This window comes from Podarcis tiliguerta (genome assembly GCF_965153285.1).
Source record: "Podarcis tiliguerta genome assembly, chromosome: 1".
Lineage (NCBI taxonomy): Eukaryota > Metazoa > Chordata > Lepidosauria > Squamata > Lacertidae > Podarcis > Podarcis tiliguerta.
Genome location: NC_139534.1, coordinates 109,975,291 through 110,001,353, shown reverse-complemented (window position 1 = coordinate 110,001,353; position 26,063 = coordinate 109,975,291). Strand labels below are relative to the sequence as shown.

General features: G+C 42.5%; 1 protein-coding gene across 6 annotated transcripts in view; it reads right to left on the bottom strand.

Annotated features, from left to right (window-relative positions):
• Nucleotides 1-26,063, bottom strand: part of FLRT2 (fibronectin leucine rich transmembrane protein 2) — an 88,784-nt gene that overhangs the window by 20,289 nt on the left and 42,432 nt on the right. The window contains exon 1 of one of the 6 annotated variants that reach the window (XM_083448133.1): nucleotides 17,316-17,452. The exons of the other annotated variants lie outside the window; for them this stretch is intronic. The gene's annotated coding sequence lies outside the window, so the exon portion shown is untranslated. Of the gene's footprint in view, nucleotides 1-17,315; nucleotides 17,453-26,063 lie in introns of those variants that run through there. 6 annotated transcript variants of the gene reach the window in all.

The window sequence follows — 26,063 nt, the reverse complement described above, 5'->3', positions numbered from 1 at the left end:
AACACCGTGATGGAATCCAGAGCACACAAGAAAAGCATGCTTTGAAACAGTCACACTCTCTATCCAACCTGAACACAGGTAAAATACTGGTGAAAATTTGGGAAGGGATAAAATCAGTATGGTATTTGCCCCTTTATGATTATTATTAGAAACATCTTTTAGAATTATTTTATTGGATTTCTTAGTCACCCTTCAAAATAAGCTCATGGGATGGGTTGGGTTGCAAAGATCTAAAAATACAATATTGAAATCAGTTAAAACATTTTACAATCAGAAGAACAGGCTGTGTTCTAATATATATGGTATGTCTTCTGCACATGTGGAAGATAGACATACATCTGTGGGGTGGGATTTTCACAATTTAGGGGCTGCAACAGAGACAGCCCTCTCCCAAGCCATCATTACCCACACTTCTGAGGGTGGCAAAACTCCCAAGAGGTCTCATCTGTCAGTCTTCACACAAACTGGGAAGGAGGTGGTATTCTGGTTATTTTCAGCTTAAGTTATTAAGAGCATTAAAGACCAATGTGAGCACCTTGAATTGAGCTCAGTAATGAACTGGAAATCAGTCCAGTTCTTTGAAATTTGGGGTTATATGAGCTCTCCTGAATGGAATCCTGGCCAGCAAGCCAGCTGCTGGGTTTTGGACCAGTGAAAGTGTAAGAGTCCGTTTCAAGGGCAGCCCCATGTACACCTCTTTGCAATAAACCATTCTGGGAGATGCCAGAGCATGGAATAAAGCCGCCAAGTCATTTCTGTCCAAAAGGGGCTGCAGATTGTGACACAGCTGGAACTGGAAACAGGTGCTGCTAGCCAGGGAGGCCACCTGCGCCTCCACTGACAATCCACGAGTACCTTCAGGCTGGTATCAGTACTCACGGCTACATACCTCTGCACTGTGTCAACAGAAGTCAATGTTGCAGAAGGAAATAATTCTACAAGATCTGACAATAAAAAGGAGAGATTCCGTTTCTGTTTATTCCTTTATAAGTTTTTTCTATGTGATTAAAAAAAATAGATGTGGTCCTGCCTCTGTGGTAATTGGGTCAAAGTAAATTGCAAGGGATGCCCTTTTTTAACCTAAATTATCCATTTCACATGTGGCGCAATGTATCTTGTTTTGAAAAAAGGGGAGGGGGGAGAGAGGGAGCAGCCTTTTGTGTCTTTGCAAGCAAATTGGCCTCTACCTATAAATTATTCTACCCTGTTTGCTTTTATCTAGAGAGAGGCAGGCAGCCTAGCAAAAATGTCTGGAGATAATTCGAAAAAGCTGCTTTCGCTGGCCTAAGCGACTCAACTTTGCATCTGCAGAGACATAATCTTGACACTTGCGTATCATGTCGCGTGGCGCTGCATTCCTAATGGGGGTGCAGTGGCAAGAGACAGGCTGCTCAGCTGGGGAGCAAAGGCTTTGCGCCCCCCAGCTGAAGGAGTCTAATGGAGCCACCAGCTTGTGTTTTCAGAAGATTTCACAGAGATATTCCTTTCACCCTCCAACACTCCAGCTTGGGACACAAGTGAGCTCTGCTGGTGGGGATGTTTTCTTTAATCATAACTTTGGAAGGAAGGAGAGGATTGAGCTTTTTCTCTTTTGAGCTTTGGAAGGCTTCCTTTGGCACTTCTAGAGCTCCTGTCTGAGATGCTTGGCTTACTAAGAATGACAAGTGTTACATACTGCACGCCGAAATCTTTTCCACCTCAGCCGTATAAAGACCATGACTTTTCCAGTGTTCCTTCACAAGGTGCTAATTTGTGGGTTTTGAGCATCACTTGATTAAATGCTCCTCCTGTGCAGTGTTTATTCTTAAAATTATTCTTGATAGAGTACTCTTGTGAGATTATATTTGCATTCCCACTGACACTACTTGAGGCTACTGAAAAGAGACCACTACTGGTTTCTTAGGTTTTCCTCAGAGAAACTCTTAAATCAGCAGCAGGCAAACTTTTCTTTTCTTTTCTGTCAAGGGATAATCTGTCAGGAATCATATACAATTTCTTTTTCTGGTGGGTAATAGTGGAGGTGCCATATACAAAATTGTTCTGTGTTAACTAATTCAGTATGAAGGCTACTCTGCTTCAATGTTCAACATGGATGCCTCAAATACGAATCCCCAACCTTATGCAAGTCTATTCAGAAGTAAGTCCCACTAGGTTTGATGCAGTTACTCTAAAATTAGTGCACCAAGGATTTATGTTTTTTAAAAGTATAAGAGACCAATACAGTGGACGCTCGGGTTGTGAATGTGATCCATGGAGGATACACATTTGCAACCTGCAGCATTCGCAACCCGCGTCTGTGCACACGTGGGTTGCAATTCGGCGCTTTTGCGCATGCACAAAGCGCAATTTAGGGATTCTGTGCATGCGCAACCGCTGAAGCCCGGAAGTAACCTCTTCCAGTACAGTGGTGCCCCGCAAGACGAATGCCTCGCAAGACGGAAAACCCGCTAGACGAAAGGGTTTTCCGTTTTTCAATGCACTTCGCAGGACGAATTTCTCTATGGGCTTGCTTCGCAAGACGAAAATGTCTTGCGATTTTTGCAATTTTTTTCCGCTCCCCACCCCCTTTTTCTAAGGCACTAAGCTGCTAATAGCCTTTTAGCAGCTAATCCGCTAATCCCTTAAGCCTTTAATAGCCGCTAATAGCCGCTAAACCGCTAATAGCGCTAATCCGCTAATCCACTAATAGAGTTGCTTCGCAAGACGAAAAAACCGCTAGACGAAGAGACTCGCGGAACGGATTCTTTTCGTCTTGCGAGGCACCACTGTACTTCTGGGTTTTGGCGGTCTGCAACCCCAAAAAACACAACCTGAAGCAGCTGTAACCCGAGGTATGACTGTACAGCAACTCTTCTGGAAGTTATTCCCTTCTGAGGGTGGGAGGGTGGGTGGGGGTGGGTGGGTGAGAGAGAGAGAGGTGGCAATTTGTGCACAGGCAGTTGGAGATGTCTTTTTCCCAAAGTGATACAACCATTTTGGTAAACCTTTTCACTGAGTAAAGTACTGCCCTTTTCCAGTTGTTTGACAACACCGCAGAAAAAAAGGGAAGGAATGAACAAGAAGGAAGGAAGGATATGTGATAGAATGGAAGAAAAGCAGAGTTTCAGGAGCCAGTGAGGGCTGCAGAAAAGATAGCCTTTGGGTCACAGATTGCCCATCTATGCTCTGTATATTAGCTTTAGTGATATGACTCAACAGACCCAGGGACTGAAGTAACAATACATGTTTGACACTACGGGGGGGGGGGGGAGAGGAAAAAAACTGATTTTAATAAGAATAAGAATACAGTGGTACCTCTGGTTACAAACTTAATTCGTTCCAGAGGTCCATTCTTAACCTGAAACCATTCTTAACCTGAGGTACCACTTTAGCTAATGAGGCCGCCTCCTGCTGCTGCCTTGGTGCCGGGTGCATGATTTCTGTTCTCATCCTGAGGTAGAGTTCTCAACCCGAGGTACTGCTTCCGGGTTAATGGAGTCTGTAACCAGAAGTGTTTGTAACTCAAGGTGTTTGTAACCCAAGGTACCACTGTATCTTGATTTGATAATCAGCAGAGATGTTTTGGAACAAAATGGAGACTGTTGAAATACATATGCATGGTATTTTAACCTTCTTAATAACTGAAATATCACCTGCACTCCTAGTAGCTCTTGGTGGGATTGAGAGGAGGGGTCAATCACCTTTCCAGCAGGGCTGCAATAATTCTGACTGGAAGCATTGCCCAGAGCAAGCCTAATTTGTGGCATGATTTACTGCGGAATATCTGCAGCTTTTCCCTACAGGCCACATTTTCTTCTTGTGGACACACCTGCTGGATCTCCTGTTGGCTCAACTATCTGTGGGAGGCAGAATCACGAAATGAGGAAAATGAAATGCCTGCAGGCCCAAATGCACCACCCTCAAGGAGAAAGGCTGCCACTTTCTAATGACTGCTGCATGTCCTTAACACCCACACATATCCAGCTTCAAGGCTGATGTTCCTAGCACTAATTACTACTGCTCTTCAGCTGTACACTACAAACAGAACTGCATCCGACTTCCCACACAATCGAGGATATTTTTGCATATTCCGCCTAGTAAGTTCACTCCACTTTAGTGGGCATGACATATAGTTGCTGTGGGAGGGGGAGAAAGTCCAATTCATCTCAGTGGTCACTTAGAAAAAAATCAAAGTGACCTTTAAATAAATGATTTGTTTAGTTCTAACTGCTTATTCCTTTAAAGTGAGATCACCTGTTGCTAACCAGGAAATGCCCACAAACCCACAGTTTCTAACATTTATTGAGGAATGAAAGTATTTAATTGGTGGGGGAGGAAACTTGTTAAAATGGTGGTGGTGAGAAAGCATTCACCTCCCTTTTTTTAAAAAAAAAAGCATTGCACTGTAACAGGGTTTTGCTAATTTATATATACAGAAAATATTTTTTAACAGATATAAAAGTTTAAATAAAAAAAATTGAGGTGATAGAACGGTACCCTCCGCAAAGCTTATAGTGAATGTATGCTAAGGCACAGAGATCCTGTCATTAGGCAGGATGAGGCCACTGCCTCAGGTGGCAGAAGCCTCTGAGGAGACAAACCTATGGGTGCCCCGCTTGGCCCCTGCCTCTGCCAGTGGTGTACATGCACTGCTGCCATCAGTGCTGATTTGGGGCAAGATGGCATCCATTTTGGGTGAGATTTTATCCGACATCATGTGAGATCCTGTGGGGCATGCAAACTCTCACACAATTTTGGATCTTGCATGAAATTGGCGCCATGGGCAGCACTGCTTCTCTGCCACCATGGAAATGCAGCAAGGTGTGCAGCAGTGGCAGAACAGGCCATGGTGGCAGGTTGGGGTGGCAGCAGCAGCGGCTGCAGGGCAAGGCGGCAGTTCCCATATTGCCTCAAGTGGTGAAAGGGGACACGCGACCCCTGCTGAGGTGCAATAGGTTTACCTGCCTGATAGATCACTACCCACATCAAAAACCATACCACTTAAAATAAAGATGTGTCAGAGATTAGCATATTCCAGCAGCTTATTTGTAAATTTGTTTTGAAGAACAACTGCGATAGAGATATGGAGCTAAGATATATACCTACAAAGTGTAACTCCTCAGGACATGCCAAACACTTTTACCCATATGGTATGCTATGACTGCAACCCCTTTTTTGCATCTTACCCCCTATTTTACAATATCTGAACTGCATTAGTGATTCATTTTCATTTCCTTACGAGCCATCCTCTTATCATCACAGGACGGTTATTAATTATCTCTTGGCTTTTCCTAACATCACAAAGAGTTAGAGAAATTGCAGCAGGAGAGAATGTTATTAGTCACCACACAAAAAAACAAAATATTGCTAGGTAAGGGGAGACAAATATAATATAATCCATTATGATAAAATAATACACACTCTTATTCCTGTTGCTGCCATTTCTCAGTTACAATGGTTTTTCAAATGCTATTTTAAACTAAAAAATAAAATAAAATGTACTTTCTGGTGTTCGGGGTTTTAAGTCTTATATAGTTCAGCACATGTTTTATTGCTCTTAATCATTGAGCCCTGGTGACCATGCTGAGATTTACTACCTCATTCTCTTCTTTACACATATGTGTGGTACATTATGGCCTGAATGCCCTTGTGGCATTAAACAGTTAAAGTACTAGTAGTTTTTCACAGCCTTGAAAGGCTGGCTGTTAAAATTTTGAATTTTATGAAGCCCAGCATTATTATTATTATTATTATTATTATTATTATTATTATTATTATTGTTATTATTATTATTATTATTATTATGACCCACATCGACACTGTGTATTTTAACACCTTGTTCATTCTCTCCCTCTCTCTATCTCTATTGGTCCCTCCAGATGTCTGTTTTTACTGTTGCATTCACGATGATTTGTACTCATGATGTTATCAGGATGATTATATGCAATCCCACTTTCACTCCTGTTTGTACCTCAAAAAGTTTTGGGGCAGACAAATTGCTTCACTTCCTGTCTCATTACAACTTCCTGTCCCATAACAACTCCCAACGTCGTCAACAAACTACAGTTCCCATAATTCTTTGGGGAAACCTTGTTTAAAAGTAGGGTGTGAATATGGCCCATGTTAGTGAACTGTTGTAGAATACATTTGCAAAAAAAGAAAAGGGGCCAAACAGTCTGGAGAGCCCACTACCGCTATTGAAATTGTGCATTATGGCTAACCAATACATATGCTGTAATTTTTTTTGACAAACCGGTATTTTCGGCTTTCTGTTTTATTTATATTTATAAACCACCTTCTTATAAGAAATATAACAAGGCAGTGTTCAACAATAATAACATCAGTAAAAGTAACATGTCAATAAAAAATGATGCATTTTTTTTAAAAAAAGTCAAATTCCAAAGTCCTGTCTGAACCATAGAGTTTTCAGAAGACATCTAAAGTAAGTGGAGATGACTCAAGCCAAACTTCTATTGGCAAGGAGTTCCATGGGGCAGCGCCTGCAACACTAATGTTTTGCCAGTGGTAAAGACTGGCTAACCTTCGGGCATGGGGGAATGGCCAACTTTGCCCCATCAGAAGATCTCAATGATCAAGGTGGTACATAAGGAATCAGGTGGCCCTTAAGGGCCCAAGTTGTTCAGGGCTTTGTTAACACAAGAGCCATGAACTTAACTCAGTAGCAAATTGGCAATCACTGCAGCTCTCTCAGTAATGGAGTAGGATGTGAGCAGGCTGGTCATTGCATTCTGGACTAGTTGCAGCTTCTGGACCAGATACAAAGTCAGAGACCTACACAAAGCATGGCTCTATATTGCTTTAAATGCTCCCTTCGTGGATTTTGTGTATTGTTACCTAGGTGAAGTACCTAGAACAGAGATTGCATTTAAATAATAAATCAAATAAAAAGAAGTCATCACCAAACTGGGTGTGTATGGAGTGCCCAGTGTACAATTTTTCCTCTGCCTGGCATTACTGAATCAATGCAGGTTTGTTTTTAGACTTCAGTGAAGCCAAAGTGTCATGTTCACTTTATAGCATATTTGGCAGGACATAGACAGAGCCCAGCCAAGAACTGAATCGGTGATAAGACAGCAAATGCCTAACCTCTCCCGTAAGGATTCTGGTTTATATACACTGGCAAAATTAACTCCCTTATTCATGCATGCTCACCAGCAAAGCCAACTTCTACAGATATAGGCTATTAAATTGCCATTCTGTTTGTGTAGTTCAAGTTCTGCAATTCTCTTGCACTCCAATCCAAGGTCTTTGTACTGAACCAAACTGTCAGGCTCACAAAGAAACAGAAAAAAGAACTTGACAGCCCTCCCCCCTAAATTTCCCTATCTCTTTCCAGGTCTCTGACGTTGTATTAATGTGATTTGCTGCCTGGCCTACCACCAAGACCTGAGTTCTATTGGAAAGGCCAGAGTTATCCATATACAATCTCGCCACGAAGAACGGGGTAACAGGAGTTTTGACATATGTGCTGTGTTTTCTTAACCCCAATAGGCCACCCACTATGAACAAGCACAGTGGTTTCTCCTCAATATGCCTTAGGTGTCCACATACTATAAAGGCATAAAACCTTTCTACTGCTACCATTATATTCCATGGTTGATTCAACCCTCCTCCTTCAAGAATAGAGAAAACAGCAAAAAATTAAATGCCCTACCTAATCTATGCATGCGGCTCAAAAGACAGAAATTTTAGACCTTTTGCAAACTGAAGGGCATGATAGAATCGGGCTTCCTTCATTTCTCCAGCTTCAAAACTTACTGCACACCATTTACCCACAATCCCTCTGTGCTGCCGCAATTTAAGTTGGCTTTGTTGACCTTCATCTGGCCCATTACTGCCAGATGTTCAGCATCTTCACAGGCTCACCTGACACAGGTGGAAGTAGAGCACTTGTTAAGCAGAGAGGGAAATGGTACTGGGACTGAATCTGGTATATCCTACCCCATCCCAAAGAATTAACATGCTCTTTTTCCATGCTTTTGTTTAAACAGTGAACTTAAGTAAGAAAAAGGTAGCTTATCAGCTGGGCGGGGCCCTCTTCCCTTCAGAGTTAACAGCTATGATACAACTCTACCAGGTTAAACTGAAGGCTAGGAAACAAACTGTTACAGCTTTGAATCTTTCAAGTCCAGCAGGGTCAGAACATAGAGGCTTTTTTCTTTTACCAACCATAGGACATTGCCACTTGAGCCCAGTTACACTAGTGTAGAAAGCTCATCGATGAGGGCCTAAAGAACTATGGAGCTAAGTCTGCAATAAACCCTTCCACCTCAACTTCTGAAGCCTGTTTCGGTCAATCCAGCACCAGGAGATTGTGTGGAATCACCCAGCTACTTCCACAGTTTTACACATTTTTTAAACACAAGTTGCTAAAATACAACAAAGGAATTTTTAAAAGACAATGCTCAAACGTCCTGCCTCAAGCCATCCTCAGTCAGTCCTGTCTAGTGCATGATGGGGAGGAGACAGGTGTCTGCATGCACACATACACTTTCTTTTGCAAGCTGGAAACAAAACAAATCTTATTTCCTTGTTCTGTGCTTCCTCAGAGAGACTATCACATGGTCTGTTCCAAATGCAAACAATGCCAGTTCATGCCCCATCCCATTGTGACCTTTTGGACACCCGGAGAAGTGCTACAAAACACACACACACACACACACACACACACACACACACACAAACACACCCTCTTGTATACAAGAGGGTGAGAAAGAAATTCCCAGTCAATGCAATTACCTATGGATATTGCTTGAATCCACTACTGGAGAGATCCCACAGGTTAAATCAATGTTGATTCAACAGTCTGGGGTTGTTATTATACATAACCAAGTAGTTTCTGTTAGAAACAGAGAATGCTGGAAAATAATTTCCCTAATAATGATAATAGTTACTATAGGTGCAAATGATTGCTGGATAATCATCATCATCATCATCACAACAACAACAACAACCTTCAACAACCCCCTCCCCACCGCCAGCCCAGAAATTAATCCTGACAATGCACTGCTTGGCATTCACTTTCCATTTTTGTTATGTCTCATGTCAATTCCTCTGTCAGCTTGAGCTGTCCCATTTTCCTGATGACATTAATCTTTTGAGAAAGTGAATTTCAAAGTTGCACATTCACATACCGTGAAAAGCAAATATTACACTTGCAAGCAATATATTCCCATCAAAGATACTTGTGCAGCCTTTGTTTGGCAACAGACTGATTACAATGTGCATTACCGAACAAAGCATCTTGCACAAATAAGCTGTGCACAATTCTCTGCCATCCCAGAGGCCTGTTGAGTGTCCATCCAGGGTTCAACCATCTATTTTTATGGGACAGATTAATGCTGAATGATCAATACATTTAGGACTTGATAATTTACCTGCTAATCTTACCCAGCCTCAACATAATATCCTAACTGGTACCATTTGAACAACATGGCAACATCTCTCTCTGTTACCATTCCTTCTCTCCCATTCCCATTATAGCCTCATCTTTTCTTTGCTACTCCACCTAGTTGCTACCATATATATACAGCCTATTGATGTATATAATTGCTACCATATGTGCACTTAGTGTGCTAGGTTGTTTGTTTGTTTGTTGCCTATTTTATCTAGGCTGAAGCTCAATAAGAGCGTAAGCTTTGGAAAATAACGTCACAAGAAAAGCCAAAGGGCAGAAGATATCCTAAGAATACACCAGTGAAAAACGGGGTGGGGGTGGGCGACAACCAGCAGCTGAGAGCTTCTGTTGCTGAAGGTAAGCATTAAGTAAATATGACTGATCATCAATCCAACTGCCCCACTTGGCCCTCCAGTGAAATATTTACAGTAACACGATCCCACCCACTCCCTGGACAACAGAAGGTAAAATGAAGCTAAACAGCATCCTCCATTAAACTACGCAGCCAGCCTGTCCCAGATATCTTACTGCAAGAGTAATGAAAGCAAACATGATAGAGTATCCTTTGCTGGCTTGTGTTCAATGAGGCATAGCCCAAGACTGAAAGGGAATGTGCTTAGCAACACTCTTGCAATACAGGATTTTGTCACCATAACCTAAAGAGAGCTTCAGTAGTATATCCATCTAGACTGATTTTTTTAAAAAAAAAAATCTAATTCTAATTATTTGTTTAAAGCAGAACCTAAGGAGAAAGCCCTCATATTTGCACACAAACCCTGCCACATCTCATTTTTCAAGTGGCCACGTTTTAGTGTATCAATATCAGATTTGCCTAAGTAAATACAGTATCCATTTGCATGGGCAGGTTTGGGATTTGTACATGGCAAATTTTGCCTGCAGCGTGCTGTCTAACGAGACAACTGTCACTGGAGAAACTGGCTAATTTTCTGGTTCATTTGAGATCCCATCACTAGCTGGATGCGTAAGGGGATTTCTACCCACAATAAAATGAAACGGCCACCTCATGTCTCCTATCGAGGACAAACGGAACCCTGCTCTGCTGCCAGGTAGGGCTTCTAACTAATCCTCAGGACATCGTTTTCAGACAGGTAATGTTTAATTACCACTGTAGAAGAGTGGCAAAGACAAGGTAACTCTCCCATATGCTTTATGGCCACAGATAATACATATAATTTTGTCCAACGTGTGTTCCCGTGATTTGCAATCGTGCCAGAATTGTGTGCTACAGTCCTCCAACTACAAAAACTCAGAGTATAAAAATGTGTGTATTAGGGCATATTTCTCAAAATTGCATACATATATGCATTATATTAGGTGAGATTGCTTGCAAGAATCTGTACATTCAGCAAAATGGCCTGCAAAATGCTTTTAAAATAAAGAAATAAATCACAACTGATGTAGAAATGTGGAAAACCGAATTTAAGATTGTGAGGAGGGATTGAAACCAAAATAAACTGAAGCTGGCTGGTTTGTCTACCCCTACCTGTGTTTTGAAACAAGCCGGCAGCCAGTCTGGTTGCTCCCTAGAACTGGCTCCAGTCAACAGCATGTCATCCTTACTAGGCCCAGAAAGGGCCCTTTCACCCTGCTTTTTATGCTTCTGAGAGATAAAACAATTCTTGCTGTTCCTTCAGATGCCTCACACAGCCAAACTCAGCAGGAGATGGAGCATAGCTTTATGGAAACTGAACCACCACCAGTGTGAGATAAGAGGAGCTTTGTGCTATGAGGAATTTTGTCAGGGTGATGACAAAGGAGAAATATTAACCTCACCCTTTTCTCCATGTACCATGATTTCAATCCTGCTACCACCCCACCCAGTTACATTTTTTTACATGCATGCAATTGTTCACACACAATTAACTGAACACAGCTAATTGGAGTTATGATACGGATCTCTGCCCCAACCAGATGCTGGTTAGGCCTGTTATAGGCAATGAGATGAGCTCTAATCCTCCTTGAGGAGGCTTCTCTCGCCATCTGCCTGAACACTTGTCTTCAGCTTCCAAAGAGCCTCTTAAAATTTACTTGCCTTCAAATTATTTAGTGCACGCAAACGGGGCGTAGGCAGGAAGGCTACTACTATTTCTGTAACAGAAGTGGTAACTTTTCTCCTTGCTTCTCTTGGAGTCTCTACCAAAATAAAAATAAAAAAGGAAAGTGTCTGCCAGGGGAAAGAGAGACAGGCTCAGGGAGAAATATGCATCTGTAACACAGATTCTTTTATACGCCTGTTGTCTTTGTCCATGGAGTTTTCTTGGCAGGGGTACTGGAGTGGCTTGCCGGTTCCTGCTCCAGGTGGATCACGTTTGGTCAAAACTCTCCACTATGACCTGTCCATCTTAGGTGGACCTGCACGACATAGCTCATAGCTTCTCTGAGTTATTCAAGCCCCTTCGCCACAGCAAGGCGTGCTCTGGTCCATGGGGTCACAAAGAGTCGGACACGACTAAACGACTAAACAACAACAACAACACAGATTCTAAAGTCATGAGTTCATGTCTCTGTGCCCCCCTGTGCTTCAACCACTAAGCAACACTTCTTTTCAGGCTCAGAAATCTACACTTAGAAAAACTTGGCCCTTAATGCTTGTAGCTCAGCTGCATTCCCGCTCTCCTTTCTTCAGCCTCTTGTACCAACCTCACAGCAATTCAATGCAAGTGGAAGGCAGGGAACTGGAGTCCCGGTGGGGAATGCGCTGTTATGAAAGCCCTGGCCAAAGTTCCACTGTTTACTGGAAGAGTGCAAATGGGGAGTGTGATTTAGAAGGTCACGATTAAATTAATGTATGGTTGTCACTGGGGAACAGCAATACTGGGGAACAGAAAAAGGGAATCAATTCATGCAATTCAAGGAGAGCCCCACAATCTTTGCTGCTGCCAATTATTAATTATTGTTTATTTGATTCATTTCGCTGATTTGAAAGGCAGGTACAGTGGTACCTCGGGTTAAGAACTTAATTCGTTCTGGAGGTCCGTTCTTAACCTGAAACTGTTCTTAATCTGAAGCACCACTTTAGCTAATGGGGCCTCCCGCTGCCACCGTGCCACCAGAGCACGATTTCTGTTCTCAACCTGAAGCAAAGTTCTTAACCCGAGGTACTATTTCTGGGTTAGCAGAGTCTGTAACCTGAAGCGTATGTAACCTGAAGCATATGTAACTTGAGGTACCACTGTAAAGCAATGCACAGCCTGCATGGCACCAGTCCATTAGCCTGACACGAAGGTTTTGTGATGATGATGATGATGATGATGATAGTAATAATAAATATATACTTATTATACCCCACCTATCTGACTGGATTGTCCCAGTCACTCCGGGCAGCAAGCAGAAGGTCCCACTTCACTGATTCAATTGGTGAAACTGGCTCTGTTACAGGTGCCATATAATACCCATTCTGCATCTGTAAGAACTTGCACTTTGGAACTCCCTGCCTATTGATCTCAGGCAGGTGCTTTTGCTGTACTCTTTTCAGCACCTGCCAAAGACATTTTTGTTTAGGCAAGCCTACCCAAATGTTTGGAAAGTTGATGCAAGTTTTAATCTGTTTTTAGTTCATTGTTATTTTAACTTTTTGAAAGTCTTAAGCTGTTGTTGTCGATTTTCCTTATTGATAACTTTATTGCTTAGTCCATTTTTGTAAACCACTTTGAGGGTTGTTTCTAAAATCAGGTGATGTATAAATAAAATAAAATAAAAATAAATAATCACACACTGCCCCAGAATGATGCTACAGATGATGAGGCAAAGCAGATGAAACAAAATGGTGTCTGGGCTGTTGGCATAGTTGCTTCTGCAACCCGCTGCAGGGGCAGCATAAAAACGAAAAGGGGGGGGGAGAAACTGTGGGATTGTCACTGCTAACAGGGAAGCTGGAGAAAATCAGTGAACTAGTGCACGTGCTCTTTCCCTGCTTAAAAATAGGGTGAAGAATTTCGAGAAACTGTCCACACACAGTCCTGTTCTCAGCGTATAATGAATCTCATGTGGTGCCTGAGCTTGCAGCACTGTAAAGCTAAAAGAAATGTTGGGAGTAGCTGGAGTTGCCATAAACAACTGCAAGATACACACCGAGACATGCATTTTTATTCCAGTAAGAACATGCCTCAGGTAGATGGTGAATTTACAGGTATTGCTAAGCTAGTGCCTGCAGGCAAGAATTTGGGTTCTGTTCATATAATTACCCGATATTCAGCTTAGCCTGCTCCAATATTTAGGTAAGCTTGCTCTGTACTTGGCGGGAGGTCTTGCAACTAGAGGAGCCATTTCCTTATAGGGCAGTTTCTGGCACCTCCCTAATTATTACAGCTACTATTACAATTGATTTATGAATTGCCTTCTAAACCACCATCTCAGGGTGATCTGCACAAGATAATTAGAAACACAAAAACGACACATACAGTGCCTTTAAAACAAGACTAAAACCACTGCAAGTGGGCACTTGTGGTAAAGACCCATTTATCCAACTGGGAAAGCCTGTCGTAACAAGAATGTCTTCAACCATTTCCGGAAATTGCAGACAAATCATTAAATTATGAATAATTATAATTATATTAAACTATTATTAATTCCCGTAAATGTGCCAAGTTCTCTGGCCGTAAAGGCTGAGTAACAAATAAACTCGCCCATTCCCCCTTTTCTTCCTTTCCTGTCTTCTTTTCATATTTTCTACAATGTATTAGATCATGGGATGGCAATATTATTAAACCTGGGGGCCATATACATCCACATCCAGCTGATTTACTTGTCAGCTCTGCAAAGAACAACTGCTGTAGCTCTTCAAATCAGAGCTAAGGTCTCAGAAAGAGAAAGGGAAACTTTCCTTTAACAACCAGTCTTGGGGGAAAGTTTTTGCTGTCCTTGCCTCTTCCTCCCATCCGTCTGCTGTTTGACCTATTGTTGATTGTTTATTGTAAGCTTCATGGGATATGAACCCCTCCTTTTTTGCTTTTGAAAAGACTTTAAAGCACCATATTCAGTAATGGCTATGTAGTACTGCTGCTGCTGCTGCTACCGATTAGACTACCACCACCAACAGATTAGAAGCATTTCTAGTCTTGAGTATATATTCCAAAAGTTCAAGAAAATGCCATTTAACTATCTGAGAGAGCCTGAAATGTGCATCTTGCAAGCTTCTTCAGAAGCCAGTCATGCAAATGTGTCTGGGCAGTAAAGATAAAAGGGGTTTGGATACATCTGAAGGGATTTTATGTAGGGTTTATGTACGGAATTCAATGAATATTTGCCACAGTTCCTTTACGGCACCTTGCAATTTCTACTCTGAGGGCCAAATTCCTTGAAGGAATGCTCTGTGCAATTGACTCAGAGAGTCTGAATTACAAAGGTTGGCATTACCAATTAAAATTTATGGCTGTGCTCCAGAATTTAAGAAGCAGAGCTTAGATGACGTGTGTGTGTGTGTGTGTGTTACTATATCCTAGCTTGGGAAACAAGGGTGTTTGTGGGTGGGGGGTAACCATATGCTTTTCAAAGTCCCCCCCTCCCCACAAAAGGATAATTGGTTTCAGATTTTATGCAAAGAGGAGGATTGTTTATCATTTCCAAAGCACTTATAAGTTATAACCTTTCCGCTTCTAAGGAATAAGGATGACATGTAAAGAACAGATTCAGATCTCAGTTGCAGAGGTGTACAGTAACAACAGAATAATTCAGATCAAAATCTGTTCCAAAGTGCTTCCTAAATCAAAGGAACTTTTAAGTAACTTTTAAAGTGTATGCCTTGGGCTCCAGGAGGTATTTGCTGTATAATTACAAATAAAAGCTAAATTGTTTCTATAGGACCTGTTTTTCTCAGTATCACAACATAGAAATCATTGAATGAACAAGAACCACGGTATCCAATGAGATTTCTCCCAGATGTTGTTGGACTCCAACTCCCATCAGCCCTAGCCAGCATGGCCAGTGGTCAGGGATGATGGGAGTTGTAGTCCAAGAGCCCCTAGAGAGCATCACATTGGCTCCCTCTCCACTAGAACTTCTGATTTGTTTTCTCATTCAAGGGATGAATCAGAGGTTGAAATGAGATGAAAGGCAGTCAGTAAAGCCTGACAAGTTCAGTGAATCACAGCTCACCTTTTTTGGATCCTGGGAATAGCGATCATAAGCATAATAAATGGTTTCTTGATTCCCATGGCTTACACAGTATAGAATTCTATGGATCTAAAATAACCATCAAAGGAGCAGGGCCACAATACTTTGGAGTTCCTCGCTAATGCAAGCAGACTTTGAGAGCTGGCAAAGCATTGTGCCTGAGATCCTGAGCTATAAGCCAGTTAAGTTCCCCATTCAGATCTCACCTTTCCCTCAAAGTTGCTTGGTAGTCATAGGCGGGATGTGTCCCATGCCAACACCTGATCTGAAACGTGGTGATAGTAATCCTGATCTACCTTTACATGATTGTTGTAAGGATTATTGAGATAATGTACGTGAAGCGCTTTGAATAACTGGAAGTGCAACATAATTCCTCAGTATTATCATCATCATTATCATCTCATCATTACCATCCTAAAATGGCAACCTTGAGTCTGCTAATAAGCTTCTGGTAATTTACCCTCATAATCTCCCCTGTGTGATGGCTAGCATACAGAGAAGCTACAACAGCCGGGAACTTATTGAATGAGCCACCCAACTAAACAAGAGCTTCTAGCTCACATCTTCAGTTTGCTTTGCTTGTGCAAGGAGAATCTAACACAGGGTATGTATTCAAGGAATTTTACAGAGAGGGATCTGAAATACTATAGACCAACACAGTAGGATGATTGGCGCAGTGCAAACTCCAAGGTTATGAAAAAACAAAAGCATCATATTTCCTCTATACCCTGCACCAAATAGCCATGGGTATGGCATACACAGATTTCCACAGCAGGGGAGGAACACATCAGAAAATAGTTCTTTTATTCCTTTCAATGCACAACTCTCTTCTTGGCAAAGAAAAGTTCCCTATGCCCGCGGTCTACATTGTTTCTCATCTTGTACATTGCTTATATATATATTTTCCTTCCTTTTGTAAGCAAGCTGCAGGGTTAGCACCTTCTAGCAACTTTTTCCTGTCCTGGAAATGTACACAGCTCCTCATCACTGTTGTTACCTTCCTCTGTTCCCCTATCACACAGAGGTTAAATCTGACAAAGGCAGGAACCGCAAACACAACACTCTCAACACAGCCATTCATTTCAAAGACTTGCTGAGTCACGATCAGGTACCGTATTTTTTGCTCTATAAGACTCACTTTTTCCCTCCTAAAAAGTAAGGGGAAATGTGTGTGCGTCTTATGGAGCAAATGCAGGCTGCGCAGCTATCCCAGAAGCCAGAACAGCAAGAGGGATTGCTGCTTTCACTGCGCAGCGATCCCTCTTGCTGTTCTGGCTTCTGAGATTCAGAATATTTTTTTTCTTGTTTTCCTCCTCCAAAAACTAGGTGCATCTTCTGGTCTGGTGCGTCTTATAGAGCGAAAAATACAGTAATTCTTTTCAAGATACCAACTGATCTCTTACCATAATAATTTGCCACCCCAAAATCTGTAATCTGATACATTTTTGTGTAGGCTAGTCACCACGGTCTTCTAGACTATGCATCTAGATTCTCACTTTGCATTCAAGCTTTTGCTTCACTTTATTTCTCTTGCCTCTGTTCACATCAAAACCCAACAGCCCTCATTAGTCTTAAATTGCATCAATGCCAGTGTAGCCAATCACATCACGTTATCTCCTGAGTCCATTCTGCAATTCATATCATATAACTCAACAATGATTATGATGATCTTGATGGTTAAAAATGGCTTGGTTCATAAATTTTCTCCGTCAGTACAATAAAAGAAATATGAAACTGCAACAGAACCCATATTAAACATTGGAGAGCAAAGGAATGAAACAATCACCTCTTCCTTTCTTGGGACCATTTTGAACACTGTGTGTAATAGGCTTGAAAACATATTTTGATGAAAACATCTAAAACTTGCTTCCAAAACCCAGATAATTCTGGAAGGCAATTATGACTGCACCAAGGTATTCTTTAAAGACCTGAAAAACAAAACAAAGGTAATGGGTTCAGCCTCTTCTAAAGGATGCTTAAGTAGTTAATTCGCTGTTCAAAATGAACATTTAGGCTGAAGATTCAGCTAGTGATGCAATGCACCATCAAACACACTATAAAATCTAACAGCCCTCTTTTGATTTCAATTTGATGAAAGGATAAAATATGACTGTACATTGGGAAGAAGCTTCTAACGAGGCTGGTTGGCAGAAATCTCTGCCTGACATTTCTTCTGTCCTTTCATTGTTTTAGAAAGTCAGTGGTTTATTTATTTATTTATCTATTTAAATAATCATCTGCACCATGCCTCAGAGAAGTTTTATTGCTTTTTCTCCTCAGGGGAGAAAAAAAAAATGGTTCTAAGATATCCTTGGAGACAAGGTCCTCAGTTTGAGGTTTTAAAAGACCCCCTTTTAACTTGGACAAACTATAGAATTGCTAAGTTTCTCAATTCATTACCTGCAAGACATGAGCAATGTCGACTTAAAACATCCATGAGAATTGCAAAGTATGTTATGAGATTAGGAGGTGTTGAAAGTCTTGTTCCCTCTGGTGACCCAGAAAGCCAGGAGGATCCAGGCAGTAATGAAAGCAGGATGGTAAACCCTTAAGATAAACAGTCTTTTGAATGGGTTCCCATCAATTGCTCAACTGCTGTTCTTTCCTCTTGGCTCTAGATATGGGGCTTGGATACTCCAACTATCTGGACATTTACTAGTTCATATGATGCACTAGAGTACGAGGAAGCAACACTGCTCAAAACTATTAAGCAATGGCCCTGTGTTAAGTTGGAACCTCTGGCTTGTGGTCCTTTCCCCCAATTTACAGTGCAGTAGTACAGTGCAAAACTCGAAAAAGCCTTTGTTTTGAGATGAATTGTGCCCAAAGCCACTGTGCTTTCCTCGCCTGTGACTAGCACAAATCAAAGTGGCCCCCTGCGTCTCTGAGAGAAACACATTCATGATGTGTCATCTGGAAATAGAGTATCCCTTTGATTCATAATGGTTCAGAACAGCACTTCCAAGTATTTTTCTTTCCCTTGAACATTAAAGCAAGCAACTTTAGTCGGGTCCCCTTAGATTTCGGAACTGAGCCAACGTTTTGTGTTGTCTTTAATATATGGCTATTTTGCCAAGATGGTATCAAAGGAACAGCACTGAGAAAACAGTCTGCCACCCATCCTTTTCTACCCCATCCCTCCAGAAGATCCTCTGAATTAAAAGGGCAGCCAGCCTCTCCCTGCTTAAGATAATAGTAGCATTTATCACCCACGGTACATCGGGCATCTTTGCAAACATTAGCCATGGAGTTGATAGCCCAGTAGGAAAACAAGCAACGGATAATTAAAACAAGAGCAAAACTAAGAAAATACATAAAAACAGCTGTAGGCTGACATTCATCTTGGATGCTTCTCCACTGAAATATTTTGGATTTGTGTCGCCTGACACCAGTAGCTTGAGACAGCAGTAGAGATTAGCGTGTGGAGTCCAGTGGGAATTATATGTTATATTTGGCTGTCAGGACTATAGCACATAGAGCAATTCCCATAATGAGTTTGGCTTAATGAAAGGATGGGGAACCTATGGCCCTCCAGTTGCAGTTACAACCCGGACCTTTTTTTCCTGCCGGAACTCACCAGAACGCAGTACAGTGGTACCTTGGTTTACGAACTTAATCCATTCTGGAAGTCCTTGCTTAAACCAAAGCGTTCATAAACGAAGGTGTGCTTTGCCATAGCAGCGGGGGACTCAATTTACAAATGGAACACACTCAACAGGAAGCAGAACATGTTCTTCTTCCAAGGCAAAGTTCACAAACCAAAACACCTACTTCTGGCTTTGCAGTGTTCTTAATCCAAGTTGTTCATAAACTAAGCTGTTCTTAAACCAAGGTACCACTGTACTGGCCAGGGGCGAATGAAGGCGTCATGACACTCAGGGCCAGCCAACTTGTTGGTCACACTCATTCCTGAAGTGTTTAGGTATGCACCTCAAAACCTAATAAACATAACAATGTAAGAAGAGTCCTGCTGGTTCAGACCAAAAGTTCAATTTAGTCCAGCACCTTGTTCCCACAGTGGCAAACCTGATGTCCGTGGGAAGCCCTTAAGCAGTACCTGAGCACATCAGCACTCTTCTCACTCATGCTCTCCAGCAACTGGCATTCAATGGAATACTGCCTCAAGTACACAGTTATAGGAACATAGGAAACTGTTTCATAGGGCCATCATAGGGTGTATCCTGAGAACTGGTCTATCATCAGCTTCCTTGTTGTTACTAAGTAGTTCCGTCTGTTAAACTCTCAAGACATAGGACGATGCAGAATGAAGTTTCGTTTGTTACACTTTTAAGACACAGGATGATGCAGAAGGAGAATATCAGTATGAAATGGCATTGCCATCAGGAACTGTATGTTGTAATCTTTGGACTTGACAATCCTTGGACTTTACGACAATAACACATATAGAAGGTTAATAGTAATATGATATGTTATTGCCATCAGGAACTGTGCTTTGCCATTTTTTGATATGACGATTAAATTACAGTTTCATTGCATATAATGTTATGTTACTTTATAGCCAGATGTGTGTGTGTGTTGCAGTGTTCTAAGCATGATTTATGTAATGAGGCAATTGTGGTGTGTGTTGTCATAGGGCCATCTAGCACAGGACTGTCAGCAATGACTGTCAGCGCATCTCCAGGATTCCAGACACTGGGTGGAATTCAATGTCCCACTATTATACTTTCCATCTGCTCAGGCATATCAGGCTGTCCAAAAACACAATCCTCTGGCCCTCCCTCTGTAAACTATTCTGGGGGTTCTCCTGGCACATACACCCTGCACCAATTGCAGGGTAGCAGATGTGCAGTGGGGGGGGGGGGTTGGGGATGCAGAGGAAGAAAAGGCCAGATATGGAAGCCCTTGAGCAGGGCTTGTGCTGACATGGTTAATCAGGAAGGTTTTTTGCATCTGTACTTGGAGATGCCTGGGATTGGACCTGAGACCTTCTGCATACAAAGCAATGCTTTGCCACTAAACCATGCCCCTTTTCCATCACAACTGCTCATCACTGATAGGCTTATCCTGCATGAAATTGTTTCACCCTCCCCCTTTTAAAGTCATTCAGGTTGGTGACCATCACTGTCCTCATGGGAGCAAATTCAACAGCTTAAATCTGTGCTGTGTGAAATACTTCCTTTTGTGTGTGTTTGTGTGTGTGCCCTGAGTCTCCCAACATGTGTGAAAAAGCCCTCGGATGAAAAATCCACTTTCAAGTCATGATTGAAATAATGCAATTGCCTAGATTTGATTGTAAAGTTTGCATTTGTTCAAAACCTGTTGGCCTTTGTATGCATTGGGGATTTTTAATGCAACCTTTTAAAAAGCAGCTGCCAGTTAGGAGTCTGTTCTTGGGTTCATTTTAATACACTGGGAATAATATTAATGATAATAAAGGTAAAGGTACCCCTGCCCGTACGGGCCAGTTGTGACCAACTCTAGGGTTGCGCGCTCATCTCGCTCAAGAGGCCAGGAGCCGGCACCGTCCGAAGACACTTCCGGGTCACATGGCCAGTGTGACGAAGCTGCAACTGGCAAGTCAGCACCAGTGCCGCACACGGAAACGCCGTTTACCTTGCCGCTATAAAGCGGTACCTATTTATCTACTTGCACTTAAGGGTGCTTTCAAACTGCTAGGTGGGCAGGAGCTGGGACCGAACGACGGGAGCTCACCCCGCCGTGGGGATTTGAACCGCTGACCTTACGATCAGCAAGTCCTAGGCACTGAGGTTTTACCCACAGCGCCACCCGTGTCCCTATTAGTTTCAGCTGGGGAGGGCGGGATACAAATTAAAGTTCATTATTATTAATGATAATAATGAACTTTAATTTGTATCCCGCCCTCCCCGGCTGAAACTGGGCTCAGGGCAGCTAACATCAAATATATAACATTGGTATAAGATCAAGCAATAATTAAATTACCTCCTAAAAAACAAGTCAGGGTCAAATTAAAATCTAATTAGATGGCTTTTCTCAGGATTAGGGTTGGGAACAGTCAATGCTCATCAGGCCCAACTGTTTACGCTGCTCTTATATGGGCCTGTGAGAATGCTGGGAGGCCTCTTTCATACTAGTTCTTATACAAAAATAAAACAGCTTCTTTCTGATCAGCTATTGCGTTGGGGAGGGTGGGTGCTGTTCTTTGATACATTTTATAGATGCTGGATTCCCCTTGTTCCTTCCATTTCTGCTGTCCTCCATGTAGTTTATAAGCCTCAGATGGGCTGAATAAGCATACCTGCCACAGAAAAAATTCTACCACATGGACACGAACAGCATTTTACTTTTTTGCATTTCTTGGGCCTGAAACAAACATTCTGCAGCCAGCCAGCCAGCCAACGTCTTACAAGACATGGCGGCTCCTGCTTCTCCACTGCTTCTACTCCCACTTGGGCATGTCCTTTAACTTCCAAAAACTTCAAATATGAACTGGCTTCAGTGCTGCGGGAGTCACCTAATCTGCATCCACCATTTCCAGAGTGAAAAGTGAGAGACAATGAATGAAAAGCATTCAACTTCTCAAATTATTATACATCAAAGTGATCTAATACCAGCCTCTTCTACCGAGCCTCACATTGGCTTCCACATCACTGTCTAAAACAGAATTTCTGACCTGGGAACAATGCATGGAATTCAACACTGAGTTCATCCAATCATTCTGTCTATGCAAGAATTTTAGCTTTCCAGAAAGAACAATCCCTGCTCTCCTCCCCACACAAGCTGTTTGGGGGGGGGCTTCTCCAGACCCCTCCCCAGCGAATATTGGTGTGCACATGGGCACATAGAGGGGAGGGGGAAAGCCTCATTGCACAAGTGGAAGTTCTTGCACAGGACTTCAACTGATGGGGCTCGTTAGGTAGATCCCACCCATTTTTATTTTTAAAATTAATTTATATCCCACCCTTCCTCCCAAAGAAGTCCAGGGCAGCAATATCATGTATACTACCTGGATGTTAGAATAAGAAAACATTAAGTGATTAGATGGCTCAAATGATTGGTAAAAAGGCTTAAGGAACCTTCATATTCAGAGTACTGCCTGTAATCTAGTTTAGGTTTATAATCACCATCTAGACATTGTGATGTTTTGACAACAACTCAATGCCTTCTGTGAGATGAGTAGGTGTGAAATCTCACTGCAGTTCTTACACCATTGGTTGAGTAACAGAAGAAGACAATCACCTATTGTAAATGAAAGATGTAATCAAAGATGTTAGCAAAGTGGGGATAATTCTAAGGTGATGATAAAGTTTGTGAACACTAACAACTGCAGCTGAAACTACATCCCTCTTCCATTCCTCTTCCCACAATACCTGAGTTTTGTTAAACAATGACTACAATATTGCAACATGAGAAGAAAATCCTGGGTGATTAGCTTCAATGAAACACTCTCTCAAAGTACAAAGAGGCGGAGGAAAGTTGGATGTCCTCCCTAAGGACTGCAGCCATCAACACAGAAGGAATGCTGGCTCCAGGCTTTGGACAAGATGCCCTTGGATGAGACACCTTCGCTAGAGCACCCTTCCCTCTTTGCAGCTGCTGTGGTTGTTCTTCTGTCCCACACCACTGCCTAATCACTTGCCAGGAAGAACTTTTGGCTGAGCGGGTGAGCACGTGATGGCACATCCATCTGTCTGTCTCCCCCCCCCCCAAAAAAAGTAAAACATGTGTGAGCAGGTGCCAATGGTGAGGGAAAAGGGCAGGAATTCTTTGCCTTTCCAGAGGGCTCTGCTTTAGCAGTTGTCTACTTATGCCAACCCATGACATCAGCTCTGGCCACAAGCCTCATCTCTGCTTCTATTCCCTCCCTCGTAACAACAATGGGATGGTATCAGCCAGTGCAGTGTAGAGGCTAAAGTGTTGCACTAGGACCTGGGAGAAGACTAGGGTTCAGATCTCTGCTGACATAAAGCCCTCTATGTGACCTGGGTCCAGCTGCAGTCTCTCAGGCTAACCTGCACCACGTGGTTATGGCCAGGATTAAAAAGGGGGAGCATGAGAAGTGTATACAATATAAGTAGATAAGAAGAGTCTTCTGGATCATCGAGTGCAGCAACCTGTTTTCAGAAAATCAGATGCCTGTGGGAAACCTGCAGACAGGATCTGAGTGCATAAACACTCTCTCCTCCTGTGGCTTCTAGCAACTGTCATTCAAAACCATTACTATGGAGACAGAGCACAGTCATCAGGGCTAGTAGCCATCGATAACCTTATCCATGAACTTGTCTAATCCTCTTTCAAAGCCATCTATGTTGGTAGCCATCACCATCCCCTGAAGAAGTGAGTTCCATAGTTTATGCACTGCATGAAGAAGTATTTTATCTTTATTCTGTCCCGAATCTTCTAGCATTCAGCTTCACTGGATGTCCATGACATCTTGTGTTCTGCAAGAGGGAGAAAAGCTTTTCCCTATTCCCTTTCTTCATGTCAATCCTAATTTCATACATTTCTAACTAAAAAGTCCCCAAATGCTGCAAGCTTTCCACACTGAGGAGTTGGTCCATTCTCTTGATCATTTCCTGAACCTTTTCCAACCTCTGCAATATCCTTTTTGATACCGAGTTTCTTTGAGGAAAGGTGGAATATAAATGTAGAAATAAATGAACACATAAAATCAAGGGATAGTCAGTGTATGATGTCACATCATCAGGCTTGGAGCTTCCTTATTTCTGACTGCAGTGATGATGTCACTTCATCTGCTTGACTATTCATTGATACAGCAGAGGGGGAGATAATTGGCATTTCTGATGCAGACCAGTGCTGGCCCACCAATATGTGACTCTATAGCCATCTGTGCTAAGGTGGAACTTAATACAGAGCAGTGCATTTGGCTGCCAGAACGAGTTAAAAGGGGATAGCATCAATGAAATAAAGCAAAACTCCATTTGCCCTCAGAAATCCTTGGTGCTGATTTGTAGAATAGGTTCAGTTCAACACCGTGTAAATATCACCCTGAAACGAAGATGCTGCGATAGCATAGTCCGGTGACAAAGCACTGCTACATCACGGCCCCGCATGACTGAATAACAAAAGGCTTCGTGAATCGCAGCACTGACTTTATCCTTAACTGCCTCTTTACGAGCAAAAGAAAAAGGACACATTAACTATATAAATGTATGCATTTTTATGACTATCTTGAATATCAGGGGAGGGAGAACCTCGTACACCTGTTTTCATTTCTGACAAACAAGATAAGAAGCAGCACAACCGGTATGGAAATGACAAGGCTGGATTGCAGCTTGCTGTACATTAAATGGGATTTGACTGAGCAATCATGGCTCAGGTTTTTTGTTTTTTTTTAACATCGCCTTTATTTTACCTGCTGAATTCCTTTCCCTTCAGTAAATGGGCTGTTAAAAAGAAAATGGAACCAATTCAGCAGCAAAGCAGCTCTTTGGCAGCCTGAGCCATTTAAGATTTCCTTCTGAACCCTGCCACCTTAATTCAACAGCTTCATGTTCTCCGTGTCAAAACGGCCTGACTGGCTGTAGCCAGACAAGTTTGACAAGGCAGCAGGAGATTATTTTCAAGGAGGGATACAGCAAACTGCTGGGATTTGCCCGGCAGCTTCAAGAGTGGAGATCTTTGCCAGCTACAATATGGGCCTTGGTGCTGTAGGTTTGGTGGGATAGACAGTCTGACATCCTTTTCAGCCATGAAAGTCACTTGAACATGTGCATGGAAAGATCATGTGCCTCCATCCTCCAAACATTTATTATGAGATTTGAAAGAGCCCCCAGATGCACAACTGCAGACGTGCAGGACACTCTACACACCATCTGGAAGGCTGCTTTTTCAGAACCCCAGTTAGGGATGCTTAAGGAGAGCAATCTTTGCAAATTCATATGCAATGTGACCTGATCTGAACCTCTCACTCTAATGTGTGGATCAGAACTCAGCTATCCATTGGGAGTTTACACTGCTCTGAATGTTGTAGCACATTTCTCAGCATGTATCAAAATATGTATTTAAATATGTATCCTGAGAGAAAGTACATGCTAAAATATGTATGTGAGAAGATATTGTTTCTTTAAAAAAATCACAGATTGAGGTAAACATGGAATTTATGGGGCAGATTCACACCATACAATTCCAGCACATTCACTGCACATTTCTTTGCTCAAATAAACCTGAGAAGAGCTACCCTTCTCAGAGCTACAATTTCCAGCACCCTTAGCAAACTAGAGTTCCCGGGATTGTTTGGGAGTGATAATATGGTTTAAATGTGTCTTAAAGATATTGTGTGGGTCAGCCCTTTTGAGTGCCCAGCTTCGGCACTGAAATCCTGGCTTGTTAAACAGTGGCGTAGCGTGGGTTGTCAGCACCCGGGGCAAGGCAAGTAATTTGCGCCCCCTAACCCGGGGCAAGGCAAGTAATTTGCGCCCCCCCCCCCTGCTGCACTGTCCCTCCCCCAGATAGTCCCTCGCTCTCCCTCCGCACCGCACTGCACGCCTGGCACCCTCCCCTCCACAGTGGGCGGCTTGGATCGGATTCGCATAGCCAGCACTGCAGTGAGTGAGAGAGAGTGAGTGAGCCA